The sequence below is a fragment of the Petaurus breviceps genome, unplaced genomic scaffold (assembly GCF_028583685.1).
Source record: "Petaurus breviceps papuanus isolate PSGF00001 unplaced genomic scaffold, PetGlider_PUasm1.0 227, whole genome shotgun sequence".
Lineage (NCBI taxonomy): Eukaryota > Metazoa > Chordata > Mammalia > Diprotodontia > Petauridae > Petaurus > Petaurus breviceps.
The window spans coordinates 10,531,960-10,540,926 of NW_027185896.1; the positions used below are offsets into that span (position 1 = coordinate 10,531,960).

Consider the following 8,967-nt stretch of genomic DNA (forward strand, 5'->3'; position numbering starts at 1 on the left):
GAGAGGAAAAGAAGAATGGATTGACTTTAGGAGAGTGCAAAGCTCCTTTCTTAGCTCCAAACTTACCCTCAAAACAAAGATCCATCTTTTTTAATACCAATATTCTACAGGTGCTGCTCTATGGCGGAGAATAAATGGAATGAAGGTAAGGTAAGGCAGGAAGCATTTATTAAGTGTTTATTATATCCCAGTTGGTGAAGAATTAAAAATAAAGTTCCCACAGAAGGCAGCAGAAAGGTACATACATGGTGGACATGAAAACTCTGCAACAAATAATCAATGAAGAATTTTGAAGGAGTAAAAAATGTCATTAGGGAAATGTTATTGTTGTTTGTCCTTCATTCTCAAAGAGGATCAATGATTTCACGACAGTGATGTCTTGATTTGCATGTTAGTTGGATATTTGTATAGCAGAGCTGTGTAAAGTCTTCAGCCTCACTCTCTCCTCCAGAGTCACTGAAGTCCAGTGGCAAGACAAAGGTCAAGACAACCTGCTGTGGCCCATGATGTCATAGATGACCATCCAGTGAAATGTATGTGAGGAAGAAATGAGTTAACCATGTGGCAAGAGTGTGGGATGACGAGTAGACAATTGGAGTATTCCACTGGTACTTTCACGATACCAGGAGAAATTGAGAAGTGCCTTGAGTACATTGGACAGTGCCCTTATGGTGAATTTATGGGCAAATGTGGATAGGTTATAATCACTGGAGCATTTCAATATAGTACCTAGAGAAAGTTAATCACATGGGTTTGATGCCTAAGCCTTAGGAGTTATTACACTAAATCCTAGTGGAGTTTTTAAATTATGTCATGATTTGTAATTCAGGCTATAAGATATTCCAATTATTGCTTCTCCTCCTCCCCCCAAAAAATCACTTTTATGCGCTTCATTATTCATTTATCCTCACTACAACTCTACAGGTATTATTATTCTCATTTTGCCGATGAGGGAACTGAGGCTTAGAGAGGATGAATGACAAAGGGTCATTCAATAGATATTTCAGGACCTAGAACTGGCAATGAACATAGTCAATTCTGCTCCCTAGAGGTTAGAAGCTATAGTGGAAAGTAGAATCTTACCAGTATCATAGTATGCATGTCTAAAAAGAGGAAGCCAGAATGGCATGGTGGCCACTGGCAATTACAGTGCCTATACCAACCATCTGGACAGCTTTACAGGCCACTCTTACATAGTGCTACCCCTTGTCTAAACAAATATTTTTTAACATACAAAAATTAAATTAACATAAAATATCATGGCAATGTGCCATAAGAACTGTGTAATAATTAGAATTAATTCATAAGTATACAGGATTCCACCCCAGAGCTTAGAGTCAAGAGTCAGAGCCAGAACAAATAAACCTTTATTAAAGACCTACTATGTGCCGGGCATTATGTTAAGCACAAAAAAAGGCATAAGAGAGTCCCTGCCCTCATGGAGCTCACAACCTAATGGTGGAAGACAAGACATAGAAAAAAGCTGAAAATGGAGGGGTGGAGGTTACCCTCTCCTGGGGCATGATGACAGGGAGAGAAATGATCTGAGGTGAGGGCATCAGAGTTGATTTAGTCTCGCAGAATGAAGAGTTTCTGGGGATCATGAAGTCTAAGTAGCCAGGTGAGAAATGATGAGGTGAATTCCCAGAGCACCCTCCTTTTATGGTGGAGGTTCAGAGAGGAGGTCTCTAATATCCACCCTCTGCCTTCTCCAGTCAGAGGGAGGGGCCTTGGAACAGGAGGTACAAAGTAGTTTAGAGCCTAGCACTGTGTGCCTGGGTGATAGTAGTCAATTAATGTTTATTTACCGACTGTCCAACAGCTGATGCAGCTGGCCACCATGGGACTAAAGTCAATTTTATCTAATGGCATGCTGTGATTTGTAGTTCATGTATATCCTCAATCCCTTTTTCCATGCCTGATCTGCTTATGGTCTATCACACAAAGGCCAGGAATTCCAAGTAGCCTATTCTAGAAGCTCCTGCTAAAGGTTGTGTGAATATGCGGATCTCATTGTTGTGCTATGCTCATTTTTAGTGGGTGTTAAGATGGGACACTTAAATGGATAAATGGCAACCCACTCAGCAAGGTCTTCCCAAAGAATCCTGCCCCTTATCTCTTTATCTTTGAGAAACCATGGGGCATAATGCAAAGGGCACTGGACTTGGAGAAAGGAAGACCTGGGATCAGATCCCACCTTGGCCACTCACTGTGTGACCCTTCAGTTTTATCATCTATGAAATGGGGAGATTGGCCTCTTAGGTGTTTTCCAGTTCTAAATCTATGATCCTATGATCCAGTATTCCACCCTTGCCATTGCCATGCCCCAGACCATGCATGAATCAGTATAGATACATATGGAGTGCTCAGTCCCCTAAGATGATGGCTTCCCTCTTCCTTTTATATCACCAGATCAGTTCTTGATTGGAGGATGCTGTCTATTCCCTTCTGAACGATTGCTGCTACTTCTTTTACTCCCCCCAGGACAGCAATATTGCTTTGGATTACAATTTTAGAAGGCAATAGGAGCTCTATCAGCTTCCATTTCACCCTGTCAGTCAGGAAGAGTCTTGAACTCACCTGGATCCTCACAGTTTCTCTGAGGTATTTCCATTGTCCATCTCATTGTCAAGGTCCTTCCCAACTTGAGTGGATCTGGAGCATAAAGACAAAGCATGACGTGCAGTGTAGTGACTCATCAGATTCAGGGTCCAAGCCTATCTTTTTGCCACCTAGAATTCTCCAAGAATTCTTTAAAAATTAATTGATGTAACTCTAGATCTTAGCTCTGATTCTGCTCCCTCTCCAGTATGCTGAGAATGGTGACAAATAGATAGCTTATCCCACAAGCCCTGGACTCCTACCTTTTTTTTTAGGACAATTGGGGTTAAGTGACTTGCCCAAGGTCACACGGCTAAGTTTTGTGTGTGTGTGTGGTGTGTTAAGTGTCTGAGGCAGGATTGGAACTCAGGTCCTCCTGACTCCAGGGCTGGAGCTCTATTCACTGCACCACCTAGCCTCCCCGGACTCCTGCATTTCAGTGTCATGCCTACCACACACTCCTATCCTTGCAAATATGTCCTTAAGCCCACAGGATTTCAGAGGAGGAGCTGAACAAGATGCCATGCACAACTGGAAAATCTAACTCTGTGTCCCTTTACCCCAGGACTACAAAACTGAAAGCTTTAGACCCTCCTGATGTGGTCATATCACATCCCTGGGTAGTCTCAATTTCAGAAACCCAACTTCTGGTACCAATCTATCTTAGTTACAACATCAAATATTATGAGTGGACCCACTATCAAAACCCAAAAGTCATGTGTTAATATTGCTCATGTGGAAAGCTATCAGTACAGCAAGGATACCATGGATGTGTCATTGGAAGGTAGTGCTCTTGCATCTAGGCCAATGATTTCTTGAACAATCTTCAACTGGTATTCCTGTACAGCAGGGACCACTGGCTAAATGGCCTTACTAAGCAATTGATAAGCTGAGTTCTTAGGGTCCTTCTTTTATAAGGATTGGTAACATCCAACTGGTTCTTTCAAACACTGAGCAGTTTTATTCATTAGTTGACATGCTTCACTCTATGCTTAAAGAATACCTTTATTAAGAAGAGGGAACTGGGAGTAGCTAGGTGGCACAGTGAATAGAGTGCCAGCCCTGGAGTCAAGAGGACCTGAGTTCAAATCCAGCCTCAGACACTTAACAAAACCCTAGCCATGTGACCTTGGGCAAGTCACTTAACCCCAATTGCCCTACCTTCTCCCTTCCAAAAAGCAAAAAAAAAAAAAAAAAAGAAGAAGAGAGAACTTTCAGTGATGAGCACTGGCCAATCATAGCAGAGAAAAACATGTATAAGATTCCTCAGTAAGCCATAAGAGTAATCATCTTAAAAGCAGAACAATCACAAGTATCAAGTATTTTTAAAACTATTCAGTTTTTCACTCCAAAGCAATTCCCCATTCCCTACAAAATGGCATTTGTTTCCCATGTGAAAATTACAGATACCGCAATCAGCATTTCCCTTTGGCTCCTTCAAAGGTTCAAGTTTGGGGTCATTAGTCATCTCTCCATAGGAAACAGGAAAAGATTTTCCTTTTCTTTAAGACAAAACATTTCTGCTTTAAAGCTCTTCTCTCTGTAAACAACTCTAGGGTCCCTTAGGATGATCAGTACTTTTCATCTCCCATACTCCTTTGGGAATCCTATTGAGATGGGTGACTAGGGACAACTATATGAATGCAGTCTATGCCCAGGAAACATTCATTGTCTATTTGTTCTCTTCATAGGCAATTAAGGTATTCAAATTTTCCACCCTTTTTAAATCTGAAAGCTTTCCTCTTTATCTTTCAAGGCCTTTTTTTAGCCTCTGTAAGACTTCTGTGTGTCACTTGGCTACTCCCCTTACAATTATCATCATCATCTGCATAGCAAATTTCCCATTTTAGGGTTCTTCCAGTAGAACCTAGAGGACCCCTTGTTGGGGATCATATAGAGCTGAAAGAGACCTTGGTGGCCAGATAGTCCAATCTTTTCATTTTACAATTGAGGAACCTGAGGCTGGGAGAGGTTGTGACTTGCCCATGTTTACATAGATAGAAAGTAGAAGAGGCAAGAGTCAATGAACTCAAGTCTACATCTAACTCAAGACTCTACATTCAGTGCCATTGTCCCCACCCCCCACTAATGAAAAAGGGATTCTTATACAGGTGCAGGTTTGGTGATATGTCCATAGAAATTCCTTCCAGAAAACAAAACACAATTTAATTTTTCAAAATTCTTTCCAGTTCTGTAGCTATGATGCTACAGATCTTGTGATTATACCCTAACACCCAAAAGTAGCTCATGGAATCTTCCTGTTGAGACATCATCTTTCCTAAGGGAATACATTAGACTTGAATAGGGAAGAAATAGGGAACAAAGCCCAAGGGGGATGGCAAAGGCTGGCTTACATCGCTCCAACAGAGAGGCTAGTCCGGGGTAAAAACCAAATGAAACCCGCCACAGGACTGTCTGTACCACCAGGAAGTTTATCATTGGACTAGTGTGAAACCACAGTCAAGCCTGGAGAAGTTAAAGGGGAATCATTGAGAAGATGTCAAAAGTGGATTTTTAATTTTCCTTCCAGGAGGAGGACTATGGATACAGAGAGCTGCATACATTGTCAAATTTGCTTCATTGGTCAGTTTGGATTAATTTTCTCTTTCTTATAAGGGAGGGGCCAATGGGGAAATAGAATGTATTTTTTTTAAAAGAAACCAATAAAATAAAAACAAGAGTGGATGCTTTCTCACCAACTCAAAACCATTGGCATCAAAGGAAGGAAAGTGGCTGGTGGGCATAGTAAGAAGTCCAGAAAGAAATGGTAGTCACTTTTGATAGAATCTGCCAAAGAAGACTTTTTCCTACCGTTTTTTCCCCACCCATCCAACCGGGACTGATTTTTATCGTCCTGGACCTTGTTAATGGGGAGACCAGGAACCTAGGTTGGGATGACCATCGTTAGTGGAGACCAGAAGCTGAGGCTGGGGTATGTTTGTGTCAGATGTCAGTATGTAGGTGTAGGGCACCCTATCTCTAAATAACTCCCCTCTGCTTGCCACACTAAGCCATTAATCCTTGGATTCTTGAGGGCTCACCTACCTGCAGGAGTAGATACCCTATTAAATCACAACTACTCCCTGGGAGGAATAGTCCTTAAAACTTCTGCAAGCTCACCCCTGTAGGATTCACTGGTAGCCAAGTGGAAACAAGGAATAGGAAAGGGAACAGGTGCTTGTTGGGTCTGAAGGCCTTGTTTGTACTCTGTATGACTTGATTGGCATTACTCATCAGCTGATCACCTGACCTAGATAGAGGACGAAGGACCATCCTCTTGCATTGTGTAAAATATACAAGAGGAGGAAAAAAGAGATATTATACCAAACTGTCAGGAATGTTTGCAGCCCAGCCTCACCCCAGTTCCTATGCAATTCTCCCCAGAAGGCTAATTAAAGCCCTATTGCCAGTAGAGTTAAGAATTTCCAAAAGCTTGTTATGACAAGAATAAATAATCAAGAAATATTCTTTCTAAGTTGTCATACTTGGAGCAGTATGTTGTAATGTTAGCATTTAGATAAGCTTCGAAGTCAAAATATGCCACATCCACCATCTCTACTGAGGTTGCTCTGAATCCTACATCTGGGAGGGCTTTCAGAGAGTCTGCAAGAAGAGCTGCTCTCAGCTGCCCCTCAGGCTGCATCCTGGCTGAGCATTGCTCTCTCCTCTTGAACTGCTCCAACCCACAAGAGGTCTGCTGCTGCCTGCCTCTCCTCTGCTCCTGCTGCTGCCCTCACTCACTTGCAAGGAGTGAGAAGACAAAAGTCCAAGATGCATGCAACAGGGCCTGTCCTGAGGGCCCGCACCTGATTGGTGGAGCTGTTGCTTTGCTTTTTGGGGGGCCAAGGAGATAAAGCTTCTCTTTGTTCTTTGGCAGTTGGCTCTGACCATCTCCCTGTGTTGTTGTTTAGCAAGACACACAGCATGGCTACAGGAAATGTTTCATGTACCTCCTACAAGCAAATAGATACCCAAAGATTTTCCAGTCAGTCCTGCTCTTTGGGCCTTGGGTATCCAAAAGTCATCAGGGAAGGTCTGAAGATGGGAGTTTGTTCTTCCTCAAGGGTTTTTCTGCAAGGCTCACAAAGCTAGAGTCTGCAGAGCTAGAGAGGGTGAGGCCCCAACCTACACAGTACCACCACTGGGACTCCAGACCTCCTCTTCCACAAGCACCAACCCAAGAACCTCATCAAAGTTGCATGTCAGCATCAAATTTCTTGGTCCACATAATTTGTCCTCTCCTTCTGCCTCAAAAAAGAGCTACTATTTACTCATGTATTGATTAATTAATATATAATATAAAAAATATAATTAATTAGTATGATAATATACTATTATGTATTAATAGAATATATAATGGCATATTATATACTATATAATTATATCATACATATTTATTTCTTTATAGACAATATTTATAGATAATCTATATTTATGTAATATAGTAATCAGTTAATATAAATATATAACCATAATTTCTTTCCATATATATGTACATATGTATATATATATATAATATATATAGATACCTATTAGGTATGCATCCACTTACCTAATGAACATGACAAAGCAACAGGAGAATGGGAGAGTCCATGCAACATCACCACGTAGTAATGAAGCACCTACTATGTGCCCAGCTTTGTGTCAGGCACTGTGGGGGACATGGAAAAAGTATGACACAGTCTTTACCCCCTCTTTGTTGATATTTTGTTTAGTCATTTTTCAGTCATGTCCTACACTTCATTACCCCATTTGGGGTTTTCTTTGCAAAGATTCTAGATTTCCCTCTCCAGATCATTTTACAGATGATGAAACTGAAGCAAAAGGGTGAAGTGACTTGCCCAGGGTCACACAGCTAGTAAGTGTCCAAGGCCAGACTGGAACTCGAGAAGATGAGTCTTCCTGATTCCAAGCCCAGCACTCTATCCACTGTACCGCCTAGCTGCCCTTTATCCCCACTACCCCAGACTTTCAAATCCAATTGGAGAAATGGGACAAAAATTCCAGCCACAGTGGAATGGTAATACACAAGGCCATAAATATGTGACCGAGGAGTAAAACAGAACATGTGTTCATAGAATGTTGGAAGGGGTCTTAGAGATAATCTAAGTCAATCCCTCATTTAACAGGAAAGAAAACCAAAGCCCAGAGAGAGGCTGTGACTTGTCCATGGTCACACAATGAATACTGGCAAAGCCAGGATTAGAACCTGGTCTCCTGGTCCCTAGTCCAGTGATCTTTCTTTCCCTAGAAGATGTTGCGTCTTCCAACAGGAATGACAACTCACATGTATGTAGCACTCATTCTTGGGCTTACAAAGCTCTTCCCTCACAACAGCCCTGTGAAGTAGGTAGTGGAAGAATCATTTTTTCCTTTTCTTTTACAGATAAGGATATTGAGGCTCAGAGTGCAGAGAGCAAAAGACTTGCCCAGCACCATCTAGCTTATAAGCAGCAGAGCTGTAGCTCAAATTCAGACCTCATAATATTAAGTTCAGTGACCTTATCAATCAATCAATCAACTTTTATTAAGTGCCTACTATGTGCCAAGCATTGTACTAAGTGTTGAGGATACAGAGAGTCAAAAGACAGTCCCTGCCCTCAAGGAGCTTATAGTCTAATGAGGGAAACAACGTGCAAATGAATATGTACAAAGCAAGTTATATACAGGCTAAATAGGAAATAATTAACTGAAGGAAGGCACTGAAATTAAGAAGGGTTGGGGAAGGCTTCCTGTAGAAGATGGGATTTTAGTAGGGACTTAAAGGGAGTCAGGAAGGTCAGAAGTCAGAGTAGAGAAGGGAGCACATTTCAGGCATGGGGGACAGCCAGAGAAAATGCCCAGAACCAAGATATGGAGTGTCTTCCTCATGGAAGAGAGAGGAGGCTGGTGTCACTGGATGGAAGAGTACCTATTGGGGAATAAGGTAAAAGAAGACTGGAAAGGTACTGTTATGCCAAAAAAAAAGCAAGACAAGAAATCCCCAAGAGTAAAATTTGGAAGTAGATTTTATTATATCCGTGGGATTGTCTGGGGTCAGGCCCAAATCGAACAGTGGGTCAACACTGGCAATACACCAGCTTTTAAAGGCTAGCCACATGGCCAACGGTCAGGGGATGCGTAAAGCAGAGACTAAAATCTGTGATTGGACAGTACACATTTCGAAATTCCCATGCCCATGAGTTTTCCCTAGGCTGGGCTTCCGTGAAGGAGATCTGATTGGGGCAAGGACAGGGAACCCAGAATGGGGTCATGTACAACAAACTGTACATGTACAGTACAAGGGGGCAGGTTATGAAGGACTTTGAATGTCAACAATGTGTCCATGCAGTGAAGGTGGGATTTGAGCTGGGGTGGATATTTCTG

General features: G+C 42.0%; 1 long non-coding RNA gene across 1 annotated transcript; it reads right to left on the minus strand.

Moving 5' to 3' along the window:
- Positions 1–1,386: 1,386 nt before the first annotated feature.
- On the minus strand, positions 1,387–7,218 carry LOC138166950 (uncharacterized). The gene is made up of 3 exons (XR_011169783.1): positions 7,154–7,218; positions 2,581–2,655; positions 1,387–1,729 (listed from the first exon to the last, which is right to left on the minus strand). It is a non-coding gene; the product is annotated as an uncharacterized lncRNA (long non-coding RNA).
- Positions 7,219–8,967: the final 1,749 nt, after the last annotated feature.